Source organism: Pelophylax lessonae (genome assembly GCF_965119305.1).
Source record: "Pelophylax lessonae genome assembly, chromosome: 6".
NCBI lineage: Eukaryota > Metazoa > Chordata > Amphibia > Anura > Ranidae > Pelophylax > Pelophylax lessonae.
Genome location: NC_138773.1, coordinates 190,397,620 through 190,420,341, shown reverse-complemented (window position 1 = coordinate 190,420,341; position 22,722 = coordinate 190,397,620). Strand labels below are relative to the sequence as shown.

General features: G+C 43.3%; 1 protein-coding gene across 2 annotated transcripts in view; it reads right to left on the bottom strand.

Moving 5' to 3' along the window:
• Positions 1-14,106, bottom strand: part of ICA1L (islet cell autoantigen 1 like) — a 71,766-nt gene extending 57,660 nt beyond the window's left edge. The window contains exons 1-2 of one of the 2 annotated variants that reach the window (XM_082261314.1): positions 13,925-14,106; positions 6,480-6,586 (exon numbers count right to left, since the gene is read on the bottom strand). The gene's annotated coding sequence lies outside the window, so the exon portion shown is untranslated. The remainder of the gene's footprint in view (positions 1-6,479; positions 6,587-13,924) is intronic. The other variant, XM_082261313.1, reaches the window with a different exon arrangement.
• Positions 14,107-22,722: the final 8,616 nt, after the last annotated feature.

Genomic DNA, 22,722 nt, shown 5'->3' with positions numbered 1-22,722 from the left:
GAAAAAAATACATTTTAATGAATTTAAAAAACACTAAAAAAACAGTAAAGTTAGCCCAATTTCTTTGTAAAATGTAAAAGACGATGTTACTACGAGAATCGTTAGAGAATTGTGATCTTTATTCTAAACAAAAAAAATTGTGATTCTCATTTTATCCAGAATCGTGCAGCTCTACCCTCTTCTCTTCTAAAAGTGTCTTTAATCGCTGCCCCTGCGAGCCCAGCATCCCTTTAATTTCCCTCGCCCTTGTATGTAACCTTTTAAATAGCTTCTGGGAAGTAGAGTGTCGTTAGAGTGACAGCTCAGAGTTTGCTGACATTAAATCAAAAGAGGACCACAGCCAGCGGCAGTCTCAGGGCATTTAGATACACTATATTACCAAAAGTATAGGTACGCCTGCCTTTACACGCACATGAACTTTAATGGCATCCCAGTCTTAATCCGTAGGGTTCAATATTGAGTTGGACCACCCTTTGCAGCTTTAACAGCATCAGCTCTTATGGGAAGGATGTCCACAAGGTTTAGGAGTGTGTCTATGGGAATGTTTGACCATTCTTCCAGAAGCAAATTTGTGGGCTCAGGCACTGATGTGGACGAGAAAGCGTGGACCGCAGTGTCTGCCCTAATTAATCCCAAAGGTGTTCTATTGGGTTGAGGTCAAGTCTCTGTGCAGGTCAGTCAAGTTCCTCCACCCCAAACTCGCTTTGTGCACTGGTGTGCAGTCATGTTGGAACAGGAAGAGGCTACCCCCAAACTGTTCCCATAAAGTAGGGAACATGAAATTGTCCAAAATGTCTTGGTATGCTGAAACTGTAAGAGTTCTCTTCCCTGGAACTGAGGGGCCAAGCCCAACCCCTGAGAAACAACCCCACACCATAATCTCTCCACCACCAAATGATATGGACTAGTGCACAAAGCAAGGTCTATAAAGACAAAGATTAGAGAGTTTGGGGTGGAGGAACTTGACTGGCCTGCACAGAGTCCTGACCTCAACCCAATATAACACCTTTGGGATGCATTAGAGCGCAGACTGCGAGCCAGGCCTTCTTGTCCACATCAGTGCCTGACCTCACAAATCCGCTTCTGGAAGAATGGTCAAACATTCCCATAGACACTCATAAACCTTGTGGACAGACTTCCCATAAGGGTTGAAGCTGGTAAAGCTGTAAAGAGTGGGCCAACTCAATATTGAGCCCTATGGATCAAGACTGAGATGCCAAAAAAGTTCATGTGTGTGTGAAGGCAGGCGTCCCAATACTGTTGGTAATAAAGTGTATCTGCACAAGAGAGGATTTTACACGCAATAAACGTGCATAAAATAAGTTACAGTTCACATACAATCATATGAGACGATTGTTGTTGAAATGGATATCAGTAAAAACAGGGTCACTTGAAGCAGAGCAGTGAACAGTTGGAATGTGTCAATATGGTTTTGTGCAACTCATTCTATATACACGTATCTTAATAATGAGTAAGCAAGATTGCCAAACGTTCTTAGGGACAGAAATATAAAGGTTTCCAATCACTTTACACCAGAAATATACACCGTATTCCCTAACCTATTTGAGGGAAAAACAAATAACCCATCCTAAAACAGGATGCCTATAGCACTTATCACAGAAATCCTGGCTGGTTTCCATGGAAACAGAGGGGGTACCGTCATCTGCACAGAAGTAAATGAATCTAGATGTTCATCATTTCCCTAACCCCCACCCCTGTCAACTATTTGGAATACCACAGAATTAACTTGCAGAACAAAGTCTGTCAATGGATTTAATTTATGAGCAAAAAGCTATATAGAAGAAAAAAGCAGTCATTTTGATTACATTGAAATGGGATGCTATCTGAAGAAAATGCTTTGAAGCTGTGAGTGATAATGTTTCAGAGGAGATCTGAAAATCTGAAATGTTGCTGTTAAGAAATAGAGTTATAAGCCATTTTATTATCTTTTGCCATACTGTGAGATGTTTTAGGGTGGTTCTAAAGGCTTAAAGTTTTTTGAGAATGCATTAGGGTAAAAAACCTTCTGGGTGCAGCTCTCTATTCCCCCCCCCCCGCAAAAAAAACATCACACTTACCTGAGCCCTATCTCAATCCAGTGATGGGCATGAGAGCAGTGGCTCTCCGGGGTCTCTCTCTCCTTATAGGCTCTCACAGCAGCAGGAGCCAATAGCTCTTGCTGCTGTCTATTAGTCAGTGAGCCAATGAGAAGTGGGGGCGGGGCCAAGCCGTGCTCCATGTGTAAATAGACAATGTCCATTCACAGGAGCACGGCTCGGAGGCAAGCCTACTCGAGTGCCCCTATAGCAAAAGGTTTGCTATTGTGGGCACTCAGCAAGTGGGAGAAACCAGGACTGGCAGCAGGGGAGCGGAAAAGAATAGGATCGGGGCTGCTGTGTGCAAAACCATTGCACAGAGCAGGTAAGTATGAGGTTTGTTTAAAAAAACACTTTAATTTAAGATTTACTTATAGAAATATAATGAACTTGTATGTGCCAGGTATTTTAACAGTTTTTTTGGGTCCTTTGTTTCCTTGGTGCAAGGACAGGTTCGCTGAGACCGAATAGTGCAGAGTTTGATCTGTCGTTTGAAGTCACGTGGCCTCTCTGAAGTGTTAGGCAGAGAGAACTTCAAGGTATACTACAGGCTCCACATTATGGCATGTATTTTTTGAATGGCATGTAAAATGCAGGTGCATTGTGGTGAAAACACTGCTATATCCCATAGAGAGCAGAGAGTTGTATCCAGCATATAGCGGTATTCAGCAGGGGGTGGATAGTTGTATCCAGCAGGAATCAAGTTCAGGTGGTATGGGAAACAGAAAACACTACCCTTCCAAAAAACAAATGGACAGTACCTAACTTCCCTACACTCTTTCTACTGTTATTACAGCTTCCCCCATCCAGTCCCAAAATGGTTGTAAACCATCACATATACCAATTCAAGTGATTAGCCTCAGATGTTACACAAAGATGAAAAACATCCTCCTACATAAGTTTTACTTGTACATCTGCGGTCTTCCCCTTTCTACACCCTTTCAAAAGTGCAGATTGTGGTAAAAATCTTTTTTCACCTGCCAGCAGTACATAGGGGTGGGTGGGGAGACTAGATTTACACTGTGTGAAGGCTGATTGGTGGAAAGGGACACACCCCCCCCCCTCCACATAGGCAGAGGAACAAAGAAACATGCAGAGCTGTATTCTGAATAGACAAGCTCAGTGCTAATCTCTCTCTAAGCTCCCTTCCCGACACAAATTTTCAGCTCATTATATTATCTCTATTATCGGAAAACGTATTAGGCTGATGACAGAGGAACAAAGCACCAGAGAGAAACGACATTTAGAGCTTTGGAGAAAGACTTTAAAGATGTGTAAATATCCACAAAAATAAACACAAATAAATAACCAGATGTGACATTGACATAAATAAAAAGTCTCTTGTGAAAAAGGGAAAGTGGCAAATGCAAGACTCCTAAATAAAGTCCCAAAAACTGGTGCAGATAAATATTCTTAGTGTTGAAGTGCTCAAACCAAGGCGCAGATGATGAATACACAGATCTCTCATATCACCAAAATATGAAGAAGGAAGGGGTACCCTTACCAACTGACAGTTTGAGCATGCAAGAAAGATGTCATGAACCCACGGAATACAGCAAGGAATCTTCAGACCAAAATCCTTCACCCAGTGCAAGAAATGTAAATTGACTCTTACCAGATGTCACATGAACAATCGCTTGGATGAAGGGTTAAAGATGGACGTCTAGAATCCCCTGCTGTCCAGGAATTGGTGTTCCTTAAACCATCCTGCCTCTTTATATTGAGCATAGGGACCTCTTCCTTAGAATAGCCTCCTAAAGGTGCCCGCAGGATAGCTCCCCATATGACAAGAAAATATATGCAGGCAATAATGCATTATCTTCTTGATAAGGAATTTATTAAAGGAATCACACTTACATGAATGGAAAAAATTTGGACAGGTGACAGATGTTCGCGGCCGCTCTGCCGCGTGGTCCGCAAGTAGTGATAGCGCGGCTTCTCCATCCGACGCGTTTCCCCTTAAAAAAAAAAAAAAACACCCAGACCTAATTCCCCAATCCCATTCAGTGTGGATGGTGTAATCCTCCCTGTTGTGTTATTGTATTCTTACTTCCCTGCCAAAAGAATATACTGATCAGCGCTGCAGGCTATAGCATGCAGTACTGATCCACTGGCTTTTTTCCCCAACAGGGCAGTTGAACAGCAATCGATCGGTAGAGCAACTGCAGTTCAACCACAGTGGTAATACATAGGTCGAACTGGCTGAATTTCAATCCATGTACAACCAGCTTCATACTCGCTTGTCCCTGATCCTGCGGTTATACCTGACTAGATCGCATTGCTGCTTGTCACAATCTTCCTGGCAGGGTCTATGCCTACACTCTGCACTCTCATTCGTTCCTTTGAAGGTTTCAGACTTTATGTAGGGATGAATACACTACATAGAGATGAACAGGAGTGCAAGACTCATGGGTCTTGCAAGAAAGATTTTGACAACTGGCTGTATGACCTAGTCAACGATATCTCGCTAAGTTAGTTTGAGACTGGTGAGTACAAAGTTGGCCATATACTTGTAGATTTTTGAATGAACATTCATACAAAAATTCTTAGTACATTTGATACCTTGATGAATGGCATTCAAATGAAGGCACTTAAAATTTTTGTTTGCTTTTAAGCATTCAATTTTGAAATAAATGGACTTTCCCAAACGAAAACTAAATACACTAAAATTCCTGCGTTCACCAAACAAATTCCCATCCTGCTCTTTTTTTCTCCTAACTGTGGTTAAAAACAAATGTCAAATTTAACCCCACTAACGATTAGAAAACCAAATGTTCTTAAAATCAAAAAAATTCTAACAAACTTCTACTAGTGTATGACCACCAGTTAGGACTGGGAGTGGGGTTCACTTTAAGTAGCTTGTCCTTGCAAGCACCATGTATAGTTGCCACAACAGTTTTCTTTTCAGTTTAGAAAAAAGAATGGTTATAGCTAATGTATTATAATGTTTTACTACCCCTTACCTTACTTAGACCCAGTTCCAGCCAATGCCATATTTTTATTTTTGAAGGGTCAGAACCTTACTTTGTTGTATCTTTGTACGCCTGGAGGAGTCCTGAGTCTGTTTGTAACTATTTCCTATTGTTAAATGCCAACTCAGCCAAAACTTTTACTATTAGTGCTCATTCATATGACAGCACGGTGTGCAGCAATGCATGCCTTTTTATGCATTGAGGCACATTGTGTTAGGAAGCCTATTTATTCTAAATAGGCTGTTAACGTACCTCAGTGCAAAAAAGAAAAATAGGTCCTGCCTGATTTAAAAAGTCCCCGGCTGTAATTACTGAAGTCCCCAGCTATCCTTGCCGGCAGACAGACTGGTTGATGGCCCCCTGGGGAGATGCAGAAGAACACTGCATGCAGCTCTGAGGCATAGGGAGGCTGTACAGATCGGGGCATACTAAGTCAGAAGTCGGGACATTTACAAATGTAAAGCAGGTGCCGGGGTATACTGTTCTTGTCTCAGGGTCTGTTGAGGAAGCTGCAGCCCTTCACAGTGAACAGCTGTGGCTTCCTCATCAGATACTGAGACAGGATTTGTCCAAGTGCCACATATTAGGACGGCAGTCCTCGTATTGTCCCTTCTGCCTGTGGGTGGCGTCACCCCCCTGAAAAATGCCGCCCAAGGCAAACACCTTGTTTGCCTCTCAGTAGATTCGCCCCTGACTATGGATGTGCATAACTGACAATGCATGGCAACACATCATATAAAACGCAACAACACTAAATTATACAATGTCACAAGGTGTGCTCCGGACAAAAGGTGGGGGTTGGTCCCGCGGTCCTCCCCGCTTCGGGGTGGAGATTTGGTGGGCCCCCTTGCCGGCCATGTGATAGATGCCGGCGGGGATTTCTGTCCCCCTCCACTCGGGTGGGTGACGCTGGACCACCCTCCACACAAACTATTGTTTACGGCAGCATTGCATATGAATGCATCAAAATTGTCGTAAAGACGACATACGAACCCAGGTTACATTACTTGTTGTTGACCCGTCTGTTGTCTGTTAGTCTGTTGTGCACATGGTTGTTCCCTGTACTACGTAGACTGCATTTATTTTACTATCATGCGTTTGTTTGTAGTGTTGTTCTTAATTTTTCATGGCATACCTCTAAATAAAGAATTAAAAAAAAAAAAAAAACGCAACAACACAAATGCATTGTAGTGTAACCGAGTCCTTAGTTTTGGATGAAGTGGGAAAGGGTTATTATGCCTACTGGATTTTTATAGCTCGGTACATTTCTACTTATTTCCTGTCTTGATGACACTAGGACAAGAAATCAGGGAAACGGGTGTCATGGGGGACACATAGCAGCTTACTGGGTTTCCACTTTAATTTCACTTGTTTCATGCATAAAAATACTCAAGTCATAAACATAACTCACACTGATGGTTTCAAAATGCAACTCTAATACAGAACGCTGGGCGAAAAATAAGAAACTTCTTTGCTCAGTCTTCACAATTCTCTTCTTTCAAACTGTTATGGTAAGACCTGTAAGTGTAAAGAAATAATTTAGTAAATTATAATATACCCCACTATTTAAATGCTGTGAAATGACCTCTTGGTTATGCATCTATAAACATATTTACCCACCCCATTTATCTCTATTTATGCTGCTAGAGAGGAACAGACTGCTTATGATCCAATATGGAGGTAGTTAGGCATATTTTGGCCAGTTGTGACTTGACTTAAATAATAATTATCCTGCAATTTAAAGTCATTGTAAACCCTAACTGGATGACATTTAGCTTGCTAATGTACTGCATGTCATAAATCTCTGCCACTCTCTCTCATAAACTACTTTTTTTTCATCCTTTTATTTATATCAGTGCTTCTTACTCCCTAGCCAATTCCTGCCTACATGCACTCATGTCAGGTCTTGTTTATACATGGCATAAAATACCACAAGCCAAAGCAGGGCTGTGTTTATCCACACAGGGGTGCAAAGGTGTTCCAAGCAGACCGTCCCACTGGGACATCCATGTGGGTGCGTGTCCCCGAGCACAGACAGTGTGTGTTTGGGGACACGCACCAGCATGCACCCACAGATGCCATATTGAGACACAGTGGCTGTGTCCATGTACAGAACACCTGTGCATCCCATACAGGTAAACACGGTTCTGCATGGGCGTATAGTATAGTATGTCCCATGTAAACAGGGCCAAATAAGGAAGTACCTAAACAAAAACCTTCATGATAGGATGCCCAGGTATTGTTTCAAGACCAATTAAAGTGGAACTTTACTCATAACTTGATAAAAAATAATGTTCTTTAGCAAGGAGCATACATTCCACATTTATAATTATGCTACCAAAAATGAGTGTCTGCTGTAAATAGCCTCCGGCATGGTTACAGTTTCTTCTTGCTGGAGGCTGCCATTTTGCTGAAGCACAGAGCCCCCACCCAAACAGCAGTACATTTTTTAGGCTGTCAGCAGATCGGCTTCTACAAATTTGGCACAGTGCCTAAAAATAGAGAGCAACCAAGCATGTGCAGAGAAGGGTGAGAGTGTATTGCTGGATTTTAAAGTGGAACTTCACTCTCCCATTCAACATTGCAGGGCAGGAAGTAAATGCTACACAAATCATTTGCCCTTACTCAAGATGGCCAGGGCAAGAAATACTAGGGGGTGTTTTCTCATCAAGTGATTTCTCACCAAAATATAGCATGGAGACATGGATGGGGAAGTTTGCTTTAAATATCAAAAATAAATGAAATAGTGTTTTTGGTTTGGCGTGCTCAGATGCAGTGAACATCTGCTTTAAACAGTATAGGCACTTATATTTAATGTTTTAAATAGAGGCTATACCTGCAAAAAAGGGGCCAGCCTAAGGTGATCTAGAAGGACTCAATTTTCTGACGAAAGTTCCACTTTAATCCTTTCTTTAAATCCGCTGAATACATTCAAGGTCAGAAGTGGCAAACCTTGGCACCCCAGATGTTTTGGAACTACATTTCCTATGATGCTCATGCACACTGGAGTGTAGTTGAGAATCATGGGAAATGTAGTTCCAAAACAACCTTGGTTCGCCATCACTAAGTGCATCAAATCAAAGGCGTTTACAATCTTACTTCCTTTTCTTAGCAGACACAATCTGAGCTAAAAAAAATGATCCCCTGCTAGCATGCTGCAGAGAAGAACCCTTGCTCTCAATTTGGAAGGCACTATCTCTTTGAAGATGTACAAAATGGCCCTCCTGAGTCATGGCTAAAGCTTTCCAATTATTAGTGACCATGCGTTTTGCTGATTGCAGAGCTAAAGGTCTGACTTTGGAGGGGTGTCAAACTTTTGCAGAGAGATCGCTGTTTCCACACAAAGAGCAAGGGTTTTTCTCCACAACATTTTGGATGATGACCTTTTTTTTTTTTTTTTTTACCCAGGCTGTGGCTACTTTCTATAGAAAACTAACTGTATGACCTTGCACATCTTTTGTTTTAATGTAACTGGAATGTATTTAGCAGATTTTAACCACTTGCCGACCGCTCACTCGAGCTCTACTGCGGCAAAGTGGTTAGTTATCGTCCAGCGACGAAGACCTACGTCGCTGGACTCCTCCCGTTTTGGGCAGGGCGCATGCGCGTCGCCGGAGGCTCGCTCCCGCTGTATTCATTCACAGCGGGAGTCGGGCCAGGGGAGGAGCGGCGGCGATCGCCGCTGCTCTTCCCCGATCGTCGGGGAATCGAGTCTGGAGATCCGCCCGCTTGTGTAAACAAAGCGGCGGATCTCCTAAGTGACAGGCAGGGTCAGATTGCAGGGTTCAGCATAGCTGAACCTTCGATCTGTCCCTGTGTCACTCAGTCACCTCCCCCCACACACGTTAGTAAGCACCAGGCATACATTAACCCCTCCCTCTCCAATAAAATTAACCCCTTCCCTGCCAGTGTCATTTTTATAGTAACAGTGAATATTTATAGCACTGATTACTGTAGTAATGTCACTGGTACCCCCAAAAAGTGTCAAAAATGTCAATCAAGGGTCCGATCTGTCCACCGCAATGTCGCAGTCCCGCAAAAAAAAAAAAATATCGCAGATCGCCGCCATTACTCGCAAAAATGACAAAAATCTTTCCCGTACTTAGTAAACGCAATAACTTTTGCGCAAACCAATCAAAATACACTTATTGTGATTTTCTTTACCAAACATAGGTAGCAGAAAACAAATTGGCCAAAAATTTAAAAAAATATTTTGATTTTTACATTTTTTTGGGGGGGAATTTCATATAAAAAAAATGTGAAAAATATTGTTATTTTTTCAAAATTTACGCTATTTTTTTGTTTATAGCGCAAAAAGTAAAAATCGCACAGGTGATCAAATACCGCCAAAAGAAAGCTCTGTTTGTGGGAAAAAAAAGGACGTAAATTTCATTTGGGTACGGCGTCGCACGACCGCGCAATTGTCAGTTAAAGTCGCACAGTGCCGAATCGCAAAAAGTGGCCTGGACGTAAGACAGCGAAATCCTCCGGTGGTAAAGTGGTTAAACTAAGCCCTGGATCACATTGATGCTACTTTGAAATTATGCTACTTCATCTAAGGTAGCACGATTCCAAAGTAGCAGGTCAGCGCGATTTCAGGTGCTACTTGAAAGACATCTGTGCGGCTTCATGCACAGAGGTCTATTAAACTACCTTTGCAGATCGGTGCAGTTCCGCAAAGTCGTCGTCGCCGCACCAATTGGAACGGTGCAATTGCCGGGAATAGGCCGCAACTGTGAACGAGGGCTAAAAGTTCAGTTGGGCTTTAACAAAAGCTGGTTATTTAAAATGATTAACAACAAGAAGACAGAATGAGACAGAATGAGTGAGAATGGCAGTTGGGCTACAACACAACAACAGCCATGAGCTCTTGATGCTGGTATCTCCAAGAAGCCAGTAACTGACTGCTGCCATCAGATTCTACCACTAACCGAAAGTTTTTCTGTGTTAACTGTCGTTTTAAAACCTAAAGCCGGCCATACATGAGTTGAATTCCAAAAGAACTTGCTTTCGAAAATCAAAACAACCCAGCAACGGCCAATTTTCATGCAGCCATCTAATTTGACTAATCGGACATGTTGGGAATTTTTTGAAGAACAAACCTATTTCTAATCAATGACGACAGAATCATGTGACAAATATAAATCGAAAAAGAAATGCCCATGAGTTGTGACTTGGAAAAAAAAAGAAGAAGATTCCCAGTCACGAAAATTATTTTCTGTAGCAACATGAGACGAAAATTAAAGGCTTGGCTGGTCGAAATCAATGGTGGCACCATCGGATCACAAAACGCCCACATTTTAAGATGTTTCAAAAGAAAATTTGTTCAGAATTCAACCCAAGTATGGCATACATAAGTTTAGCTAAATGTTTTTTTTTTTGTTAAATCAGCACAAGGGACAGTACCTAAATTCAATTGAGAAGTGTACTTTGAGTTGTTCTAGTTGAGATATGAAGTCCTCTGCCACCCCCCATACCCCTGCCACCATAATCTTCCAGGGTTAAATAGGTGCACTGGACCTGTCGCAGGCACTCATCAAGTGTCCCGGCTATACATGCCTTTTCCATCCCGCCTCTATTCATAGAAGCTGTACTATGACTTCAATAAATGAAATTAATAAAAAGCATGCAATAAATGAAGAAAAAGGACATTTCATTCATCGGTCCATTCTCCATTCATAGATTGCTTTTTATTAATGAAAGCATTACTGCACAGAAGATTTCTACAGGATCCAGCTCCACAATTTGGGACATTCTCCATTACTGGAAAGTTGTTTAAAGCTGTACAGAAAAAGAAAAGTTAAATGAACCTCAGCTTTAAAGCCCTGTCATGTAGATCCTTGTTTAGGCACTTCCTGTTATAGGATGACAACTCCTATAGTGCTCCTAAGTCTGACACCCTGCGACATGCTCCTCTGGTGGAGACTACAAGCATCAGCGCTGACATGCATTGCACAGGTATGGTCCACCATTGTCAAGAAGCTTGTCCGGAGCATTGAGGGGTCACTGGAGCAGGCACGAAGTGTCTGAAAGAGGCTGGAGGTGATCAGCACTGAGATGTAACAAAGCATGAAAGAAATGTTAAAAGCAACATTTTATACAGAAAACACACACACATTTACTAAAAAGGCAAATATACTGTGCACTGCAAATTCAGTTACTCTAGATCTGAGGAGAAGCTCTGAAATGAGGAGACGCTCTGCTGCTTTCTTCATCCAATCGTGCAAGCAAAAATGCTGTTTTTTTTTTTTTCTCCTTCAGCTGAGACCAGTCACTTCACTGGGTATATGTGAGGGTTTACAACTACTTTAAATAAAGCTGTCACTATGGAGAAGATTGTAAAAGTTTAAGCATAATGCACTGCAAATGCAATTGCCCTAGATCTGAGGGGGAAGCCCTGAAATTAGGGTAAACTTTGCTGATTTCTATCATCCAATCATGTGCAAGCACAATTTCTGTTTTTTTTTTCTCTTGCATGGGATTAGGTATTCTTTGCAAAGTGAAGCTTTACCTCATTTACTGAGCTCTGGAGCAAGTGTACGTGCAGTGCACGGTATATTTGCCTTTAGTAAATCAACCATGATACACAATGCTTTAGGCTGGGTTCACGCTTATGCAAATTTGGATGCAGGTTTCCAATTCCCATGACAGGCGAGTGTGACCGGCTCTCATTGGAGCCGGTTCATATAACTCCGGGGTGGCCGCGGTCCACATTTGGAAAGGGTCCCATGCATTTTTGGCTCCAAATCAGGTGTGAATTTAGGCAGAAATTCAGACCCGATTCCTTGAACAGGGACGCAACGGGCCCCCTGCTGTGACCCGCGGCCGCAGCAAATTAAATGTCATCCAGTTAGGGTTTAACCCCTTGCTGACCGCTCACTGAGCTGGTACTGCGGCAAAGTGGCTCGTTATCGTCCAGCGACGTAGACCTACGTCGCTGGACTCCTCCCCTTCACGACGGCGCGCGTGCGCCGCCGGAGGCTCGCTCCCGCTGTATTCAGACACAGCGGGAGTCAGGCCAGGGGAGGAGAGGCGGTGATCACCGCCGCTCTTCCCCGATCGTCGGGGATCGAGTGAGGAAATCCGCCCCCTTGTGTAAACAAAGCGGGCGGATCTCCTATGTGACAGACAGTGACAGATTACAGGATTCAGCATAGCTGAACATGCGATCTGTGCCTGTGTCACACAATCCCCTCCCCCCACACACGTCAGTAAGCACCAGGCATACATTTAACCCCTTGATCAGCAATAAAGTTAACCCCTTCCCTGCCAGTGACATTATTACAGTAAAAGTGCATATTTATAGCACTGATTACTGTATTAATGTCACTGGTACCCCCAAAAGTGTCCAAAAATGTCAGTTAGGGGTCCGATCTGTCCGCCGCATTGTCGCAGTCCCGAAAAAAAAAAAAATATCGCAAATCGCCGCCATTACTAGTTAAAAAAAAAAAACAATAAAAATGACATAAATCTTTCCTGTAGTTAGTAGCTGCGATAACTTTTGTGCAAACCAATTAAAATACGCTTATTGTGATTTTTTTTTACCAAAAATATGTAGCAGAAAACAAATTGGCCTAACATGTTAAAAAATTTTGATTTTTGCATTTTTTGGGGGGGAATTTCATATAAAAAAATTGTGAAAAATATTGTTACATTTTTCAAAATTGTCGCACTTTTTTGTTTATAGCGCAAAAAATAAAAATCGCACAGGTGATCAAATACCACCAAAAGAAAGCTCTATTTGTGGGGGGAAAAATACATAAATTAAATTTGGGTACAACGTCGCACGACCGTGCAATTGTCCGTTAAAGTAACGCAGTGCCGAATCGCAAAATGTGGCCTGGTCAGGAATAGGCTAAAATCATCCGTTCTTAAAGCGGTTAAAAATACGCTCATTGAGAATTTTTTTGTCAAAGACATGTAGCTAAATACATTTTGGCCTAAATATATGACAAAAATTGAATATATTGGATATTTTTTAACTGTCAAAGTAGAAAATGTCAATTTTTTCGCAAAATTTCCGTTCTTTTTTTATTAATATCGCAAAAAATGAAAAGCACAGAGGTGATCAAATACCATCAAAGGAAAGCTCTGTTTGTGGGAAAAAAAGGACGTAAATTTCGTTTGGGCATGACCGCGCAATTGTCAGTTATTGTCACGCAGTGCCAAGTTGCAAAAAGTGGCCTGGACGTAAAGCAGGAAAATCCTCTGGTGGTAAAGTGGTTAATATCTACTTTACAACAGCTAAAATCCTCCATCAGACCTGTTCTAAATAAGATTTGTTATTTATTAAAATTGTATGCATGTCATGATTCGTTTATTTTACCAACAGATGTACCCCCCTGCAAGTATACATCCCATTGTTTGGTGGGCTGGGGTATGGACAATCCTTGGCTATAGGAAAGTGAAGGGAAGAAGCTATGACATTCAGTTTAGGCATTGCAGAAATAGTGTAAACATTATGGCTTCTGCTGTGTGCACCAGGCCTGTAATCTAATAAAATAGACTTTGTGTATCAGATAAAAGATGGCTACCCCCATCCTGTACAGGTAACGGCTGCATTTTATTTCAATGACATACCTGAGGCACCGCACACTTCATTTATTAAACATGCTAACTTCCTACAATTCTTATATAAATAGTTCACAAAGCAAAATTACAGCAAAAAGAGGTTATGAAATGAGGTGTGTTCATCTGATGTACTTATAGTAAGGTGACCATTGGCTGGGGGATGGGAATCCTTCCAGCATCACCCATCAGTTGCCATGACAACCATTACTTGGCATTAAAGCTAGGAGAGGCTGTATTTACTGCAAACCAAAAAAGTGTTAAGAAAAAAAAAAACATGCATCTTACCATTGAAAAGCAGCAGTCATTCAAAGAGCAGCGGCTGAACACAGCTGGCACTGTGCAGGCTAATAGGGTCCACAGAGAAGATGAGTGGCCACTGCGCATGCGTCTTTGTACCAACCTGGCCACCGTTCCAGAACAGGAAGTGGCAGTGTTGTCCTTCTGGAGCTGGGAAGAACCATTGGACACTGTGGACAGGGGGAGAACTAGATTGTTTACCGCTTCCTTACTTCGTTTGTTGTAACGAGGATTATTTGAAGGGCTTACACGTTTTTAACATTAACTACTAATGTTCCAATAATGTTTTGTTACCCGGTGTGCTCAGAATAGTTCAGAAGGGCATGTTGGTACTTGTAGTGCCTCATAACTACGTCCACAGATCTCCAAACTTTGTCAAAGGGATGCCGTCCGCGCTGCATCAAAAAACGGGCGTGACGTGTTCCGAAGGGCAGAGCGAGAGTAAAGCGTGTGTGCTGCCGCCGGTGGTCGGTAGATGGCGCTGCAAGTCCTGGTTGTGGTTGTGCAAGGACAGGCAGATATGTATACAGCTGTCAGTGTCAGTAATAGGCTGCCTGTCATCCTTAACCACTTCTGGAACAGAAGGATATGCCAATGACCAGGCCATTTTTCGTGATTTAACACTGCGTTCATTTAACAGAAAATTTGCAGTCATGCGGCACTGTAAAAAAATAAAATTGATGTCCTTTTTCCCCACTTTCTTTTGGGGGTGTTTGATCACCTGTGCGATTTCTATTTTTTGCGCTATAAACAAAAATAAAAAAAGCAACATTTCTGAAAAAAGAACAATATTTTTCACACTCTGCAACCTAATATTCCCAAAAAAAAAATGTAAAAAAATTTAAAAATCTAAATTTTTGATCCTTTTAGACCAATTTGTATTCTGCAACATATTTTTAGTAAAAAAAAAAAAAAAAAATCACAATAAGCGTAATTGATTGGTTTGCACAAAAGTTATCGCGCCTACAAACTAGGGGAAAGATTTGTCATTTTTGTTTTATTTTCTTTACTAGTAATTGCGACGATCAGCAATTTTTAGCGGGACTGCGACATTTTGACAGACAGATTGGACACCTAACTGACATTTTTGACACTTTTGGGGGGATCAGTGACATTAGTACACTAATCAGTGCTAAACATATGCACTGTTACTGTAATAATGACATTGGCATATAAGCGTATATTGATTGGTTTGCGCTAAAGTTATAGCATCTACAAATCATGAGATGTTTATTGAACTTTTTTTTTTTTTTACTAGTAATGGCAGCAATCAGCGACTTATAGCATGACTGCGATATTGCGGCGGCCAAATCAGACACCTGACACTTTTTGGGACCAGTGTTAAAAAATATGCGCTGTACTAATGACACTGGGTGGGAAGGGGTTAACATCAGGGGCGATGCTGTGTGCCTAGCTGGTGATTCAGTGTAGTGGGGGAGTTGCTTTTACTAGTGGAAGACATGGAACACAGGATCCATGTCTTTTGTAGTGACAGAACCGCAATTTGTCTTGTTTACATAGGCAGACTCCCGTTCTGCATGTGTACTGAATGATCAGGGGTTGTTGGCAGACATAGGGTCCATGGGACCCGATTAGGGCTGCCACGACGCGTCGACTACAAAAAATTGTCGACGTGCGTGAAAGGCGTCGACGCGTCAACGCGTGACGTCACACGCCCCCTGGCTGGCCGCAGCGCCGCTTGAAGCATTGCCGGCCGGGTGAAATCCCCCCCCCCCCCCCGGGCTCCGTCCACACCGATGTCGGAGACAAGAGGTGAGCCCTGACCGTCTCCAGCACCCCCGTATTCCGCCACAGCTTCTGCCGCAACACATTCGCCATTCTCCCCGATCATCCAGCTACTTAGAGATGTCACGTGTGGCGTTACAGTGGCTTGTACTGTACTGTGGTGGCTTTTAATGGTCTGTACTAGGTGGGAGGGCTTGCTGAGGGGTCTGTACTGGGAGGGGGGCTTACTAAGTGGTCTGTACTAGGTGGGAGGGCTTACTGTGGGGTCTGTACTGGGAGGGGGCTTACTAAGTGGTCTGTACTAGGTGGGAGGGCTTACTGAGGGGTCTGCACTGGGAGGGGGGGCTTACTAAGTGGTCTGTACTAGGTGGGAGGGCTTACTGTGGGGTCTGTACTAGGAGGGGGCTTACTGAGGGGTCTGTATTAATTACAGGATTAATTAGATAATCAAAAAAACACTCAATTAAGCAAAATAAATAAAATAAAAATAATCGTTAGATTAGTCGACTAATCGTAAAAATAATCAATAGATTAGTCGACAGACAAATTAATCGTTAGTTGCAGCCCTAGACCCGATAATCTGCTCCTCTTGTGTCAGACCTTCCAAATTAGAGACAGTTGGGAGCTATGTAATGACATCGTCGGCTCATAAGGAGGAGGTCAGGCATCTTACACAGCATCCTTGTTTGCCCCTCCCCTGTCAGCACTGGGGTCTTATTATCTGCATGAGGGAGAAGAGAAACATTGGGGTACTAGTCAGTACCAGTGTGCAAATATGATTTGGAAAAATCAGTTACTTCTAATGTTGGGTGTCCTATGTGTGTGGATGTTTTAAGGGGTGTGCCTGACTGAAAAACGGATGACAAACATTGCTCCAAATCACCCAAAGTTCTCACTTCAGAAATACTGTAAAGCTAGAAAGTAAAACTCTAGTTTTGTGGAAGAGGCCTTCAGAGAAATGGTCTTCCAAGCAGAATTTTAATTTTCTACCAAAAATATGCTTTTTTTTTCCAGTTTGACCAGTGATATTATTTAAAAAAAACTAGCATCGCTCTAAATACAAAAGGCTAATTTTAGTATCTGACTTTTCCTATTTGTTTACACTAAAACAATATTTTTAGAGCAAAGTACAGTAAAGTTATTTGCAAAGATAATAAAGGATTTCAAAAATAAATAACGCTTTAACACAAAACTACAAAAAGAGATTGTCACATGGTAATTAGCCCCTCCTGACAGCGAATATGTGGAAAAAAAACAGTAGCATTTACTAATCATATTGTTACAGTGTGGGTCCATATGCAGCAATAGCACGCATCAGTATGAATAAATGCAGAGATGAAAGTTCCTCCACCAACTTCAGTGTGGAGAAAAGCGCACTACACCACCGTGAAGCACTTCAATCTCCTTACCAGACTAAGGTATGCGATGGGGAGTATATAATAAATCTTGCAGCTGGATATCTTTTTTTTTTTTTTTAAATTTGACAATTTTTATTGATTTTAATACATATACAAAACAAACTAACATAAACAAAAGGGAATTTATTTAGGACACAGAGATACCAACACATATTAAATCGTTATGATATCGGCTCCCAGTTACCCAAAAAAAAAAAAAAAAAGGAAGTGGGGGGAAAGCATGCCTCTAAGGCAGTGGTTCTTAACCTTGTTGGAGGTACTGAACCCTACCAGTTTCATATGCGCATTCACCGAACCCTTCTTAATTGGAAAAATAAAATATGATTTTTTCAAATTCAAAACATAGGTTTATATTTAGGTATATATTTATACATAGGTGCACAAAATGAACAAAACCATTAAAGAACAAAACCATAAATATCAAAGAACAAAACCATTAAAACATGATTTTCACACAAAAACAAAAACATAATAATGAATATTTACTGCAAATCAGTGTGACTTCTGCTGTTGTCTTTCAGAGACCAGTTCAGAAATGACCTCCGCCGAACCCGCGAGACTGACTCACCGAACCCCTGGGGTTCGATCGAACCCAGGTTAAGAACCACTGCTCTAAGGCATTCTCCCATATCGTTAAATAAACCACCAATGTTCAAACCCCAATCTAATAAGTGTATATCTGTGAAAAAAACACTAATGTGCATACGTGCCCCCCGCTTAATGTTTTCCTACTCCCGTAGCGGAGTAGAAAAATGAACCAATAAGCACCTACACAAAAAAAAAAAAAACCCTGTGAAGAAGAAGGGGCATGTGCCCCTACTGACTCTTGGAAACATTACAAACTGTGGATCAGCATGGAAAAATTGTGACTCATCTAATCCACCACAATCCATTCCCCTCGAAGGGAGGAAGAAGAAAAATAAATAAATAAAACCCCTGTGAGGAAGAAGGGGTGTATGCCCCTAATAAACTCTTATAAACAATGCAAACTGTGAATCAATATGAAAGAATTGTGAATAATCTAATCCTCCGCATTCCATTCCCCCCAAGGAAGAAAAAAAAAAAAGGGGGGGGAGAGAGGGAGGTACCAAAAGATGGAAAGAGAAAAAAGAGGGGAGGGGGGGGGAACGGAGGAGTCCGGGCAGTGTTTCTTATATTATCGCCGAGCCATTAAAGTGCACCCATGGTAACCATCTAGCTCTGGTCTCTTCCTCTGTATTTTTCAAAGAGGATGTAAGTTCCTTCATCTTATGGATCTCTTTTACTTTAGAGTACCATAATTCCATGGTGGGCGGCTGGGTTTGTCTCCACAAAGCAGGTATACACGCCTTTGCAGCATTCAAAAGTCTAAGTGTCAGTGATTTTCTGTATCTTTTTAAAGAGCTTTTCGTAAGATGAAGTGGACATAGAGCAGGGTCCCCCTGTATCTCTACTGCTGTTAGCTGTTTAATAACTAAAGCAATTTTTGTCCAAAACACCTCTATAAGAGGACATGACCAGAAAATATGCAACATGGTCCCTACTTCCGATCCACAACGGCAGCTGGATATCAACCAAACTAGCAGCTATTCAGAATGGTGAAACAATATAAATGCTCCAGCGCTAGATCCGAGCCTGCAGCCTCTCAGGAAATAGCAATATATACTTCCAATGAATCCTATCCTCTTACACTCCACCCGACCACAAGCATCACCAAAAGTAAATGAAAAGCCTCAAAGTGAAGTCCGTATTAAAGGGTGAATTTATTGTAAACCAGTAATTACATCAGATCACAGATTGTAAAGCAGTAAAGTTCCAAAACTGCCGCGGCTTCTACGTCGTCGTATAGCGTCACAGATGCCTGACTAGTTTCGGCCAATAGGCCATCATCAGACAATGATCAAAATATCACCAAAAGAAAGCTCTATTTGTGAGAAAAAAAGGACATCAATTTTATTTCGGTACAGCGTCACACGACCGCACAATTGTCAGTTAAAGTAACGCAGTGCTGTATTGCAAAAAAAATGGCCTAGTCAGGAAGGGGGTAAAACCTTCCGGTCCTTAACTGCTAACTACCCGCCGGCCGTCAAATGACGGTGGAGTGGTGCATCCATTGTTCTGGGATGCCGTCATCAGACAGCGCACCAGAACGGCCTCTCGCACGTGGACCCCGATCTTGGTAAAGAGTCAATGACATGACTCTTTGCCCTTGTGATCGGCTGTGTCCAATCACAGCCGGTCACATGTAAATGAGGAAGTGCCGTTATTCGACTTCCCTAGCCTCAAACTGTCAGAGTGTGAGGCGAGGAGAGCCGATCAGCAGGGCTCCTTCTCACAGGGGAGACAAAGACAGGTAATCAGGGCAATTTAAATAAAGTGCCAATCAATGCCCACCATCAGTGCCTACAATCAGTGCCCATAGTGCTGCCAGTCAGTGCCTATCAGTGCCTGCTCATCTAGGCACTGACTGGCAGCACTGTGGGCACTGATGGTGCCACCCATCAGTGCCGCCTCATCAGCGCACATCAGTTAAGGAGAAAAATTATTTATTTTCAAAATTTACTCACAGAAAATAAGAAAAACTTTTTTTTTTCAAAATTTTCTGTCTTTTTTTTTTTAAGAAATAAAAAACCCAGCGGTAATTAAATACCACCCAAATAAAGCTCTATTTGTGTGAAAAAAATTATACACATTTCATATGGGCACAGTGTAGCATGACCACGCAATTGTCATTCAAAATGTGAGAGTGCTGAAAGCTGAAAATTGGCCTGGGCAGGAAGGGGTTGAAAGTGCACTGTATTGAAGTGGTTAAGTAAACTTGAAATAAATAATGAAGGCATATACACTGCTGCCCATTTATTTATTTATTTTACGCTAGTTGTCTGACTGTTAGACTGATATACAGTACTAAGGCTTATTTTTACACCTGCATTACTCTCTGAAAAGCGATCCACGGTAAAATGGACTTTCTTAGAGTAGTACAGTTGCAGCTGACAGGCATTGAGGAGACAATGCTGCCTTCTGAATGACTGTTTGTGTTTTTTTTTCTTTGACAGCCGAACAGAGAATTTTTTTAAAGGGATACTGTACCGGAACTGCTAGCCCAGCGTTTAGCTTGTGGTCTGGTCTCATTCACTTGAATGAGCCGCTTTAGTACTACCTGGCAAACATACCAGGAAAATGGGATTTTTGTCCTACCGTAAAAACATTTCTCTGATGTTCATTGACGGACACAGCTCCTGATCTTCTTAACCATTGGGTTATACTCCCCCCTACAGGAGTAGGACATTAGGCAGAAAAAAAGCTTGACTAAGCCTATGGGCAGTCCCAGAGGGTATACTTCCACTCTCAGCTATAGGCACTCAGTTTTGTTACAAGCAGTGTCAGAAGAATTACAACTCCACAGAGGGGTGGGTGCTATATCCGTCAATGAACATCAGAGAAATAGATTTTACAGTAAGACAAAATCCCATTTTCTCTATCGTTCATTGACAGACACAGCTCCTGATCTCATTAACTATCTCATTAACTATTGGGACGTCCCAAAACAGTGTTAAAACGAAACCATGGCCAAGCAGGTAACATGAAGCTCAACCAAGAACAACTGGAGCTCACCTGAAAAAAAAAAATACAATACACCCTCAAAGAGGACCAGGTCCTCTAAACAACAGCCTGCAAAACCTTGCAGCCAAAAGGAAGCATCCGCAGATGTCAACACATCCGCTTTATAACATTTTGGAAAGGTGTGCACAGACGACCAGGTAGCCGCCTTGCAAACCTGCATCACTGATGACGGAAGGCCCAGGAGGCACTAAGCGCCCTAGTAGAGTGCGCCGTAACAGGGAAAGGAGGAACCTGTCCCTTAATTAAATTGGTTTGAAACACCATCTGTCTTATCCATCTGGAAATGGTCGCAGCAGAAGCAGACAACCCCTTCAGAGGCCCGCTCGTGAGCACAAGTAGTGAGTCTGACTTCCTAAAAGACTCCATAGCTGCCAGGTACACCCTAATTGCCCAAACCACATCCAATGAATGCAAGGCAATTTCCTTAGGATGTTTTGGCCTGGAACACAGGGAAGGCAACACAATGTCTTCATTCAAATGAAAATCAGAGACAATCTTTGGAAGGAACCACAGACAGGGGCACTAGAACCACCTTATCTCTGTGAACCACCAAGTAATGTGAATGTCAAGACACCCTTGCCAGCTCTAACACCCTGCGCGCAGAAGTGATTGCCACCAAGAAGGCCACCTTCTGGGATAACGTAAGCAGGGGAACCTCCCTAAGATTTTCAAAAGGTGGTTTCTGGGAGGACTGAAAGCACCAAATTGAGGTCCCAAGGGGGCAATGGAGACCGCACCAGAGGAGCCAAGTGTCAAACTCCCTGGATAAAAGTATGCACCAAGGAAAGCGTGGCCAATGGCTTCAATCGTTGAAAGAAGACCACCAAGGCCTGAGACCTGGCTCCAGGGCCGGTGCTAGAATATTCTGCACCCTAGGCAAGACCAGCTACTTGCGCCCCCCCCCCCATAAATAAATTGAAAAAAACGTCAAAAATTCCCTATTTTCCTATATTCGCAGAACTTGCATTAATGCATTCTCCATACTCCACCCTATACTTGCATTACTCATAGTGTCACGGAGGGGGTGAGAGCAGTGTGTCCGGGTGGGGGGAGAACAGTGTGTCAGGGTGGGGGGGGATAGAAAATTATGTCAGGGTGGGGGGAGAGCAGTGTGTCAGGTGGGGGGGGTAGCTGGGTGTCAGAAGGGGGGTAGCAGGGTGTCAGGTGGGGGATAGTGTGTCAGGTGAGGGGGGTAGCAGGGTGTCAGGTGAAGGGGGTAGCAGGGTGTCAGGTGAGAGGGGGTAGCAGGGTGTCAGGTGGGGGGTAGCAGGGTGTCAGGTGGGGGACAGTGTGTCAGGTGGGGGGGGTAGCAAGCATTATGTCAGGTGAGGGGGGTAGCAGGGTGTCAGGGGGTGTCAGGTGAGAGGGAGTAGCAGGATGTCAGGTGGGGGGTAGAAGGGTGTCAGGTGGGGGACAGTGTGTCAGGTGATGGGGTAGCAGGGTGTCAGGTGAAGGGGGGTAGCAGGGTGTCAGGTGACGTGGGGTAGCAGCAGGGTGTCAGGTGGGGGGACAGTGTGTCAGGTGAGGGGGGTAGCGGGGTGTCAGGTGAGAGGGGTAGCAGGGTGTCAAGTGGGGGGGTAGCAGGGTGTCAGGTGGGGGGACAGTGTGTCAGGTGAGGGGGGTAGCAGGGGGTCAGGTGAGGGGGGTAGCAGGGGGTCAGGGGGTGTCAGGTGAGAGGGGGTAACAGGGTGTCAGGTGAGAGGGGGTAGCAGGGTGTCAGGTGGGGGAACAGTGTGTCAGGTGGGGGGTAGCAGGGTGTCAGGGGGTGTCAGGTGAGAGGGGGTAGCAGGGTGTCAGGTGGGGGGTTAGCAGGGTGTCAGGGGGTGTCATCTGAGAGGGGGTAGCAGGGTGTGAGGTGGGGGGTAGCAGAGTGTCAGGTGGGGGGACAGTGTGTCAGGTGGGGGGGTAGCAGGGTGTCAGGGGGTGTCAGGTGAGAGGGGGTAGCAGGGTGTGAGGTGGGGGGTAGCAGGGTGTGAGGTGGGGGGACAGTGTGTCAGGTGAGGGGGTAGCAGGGTGTCA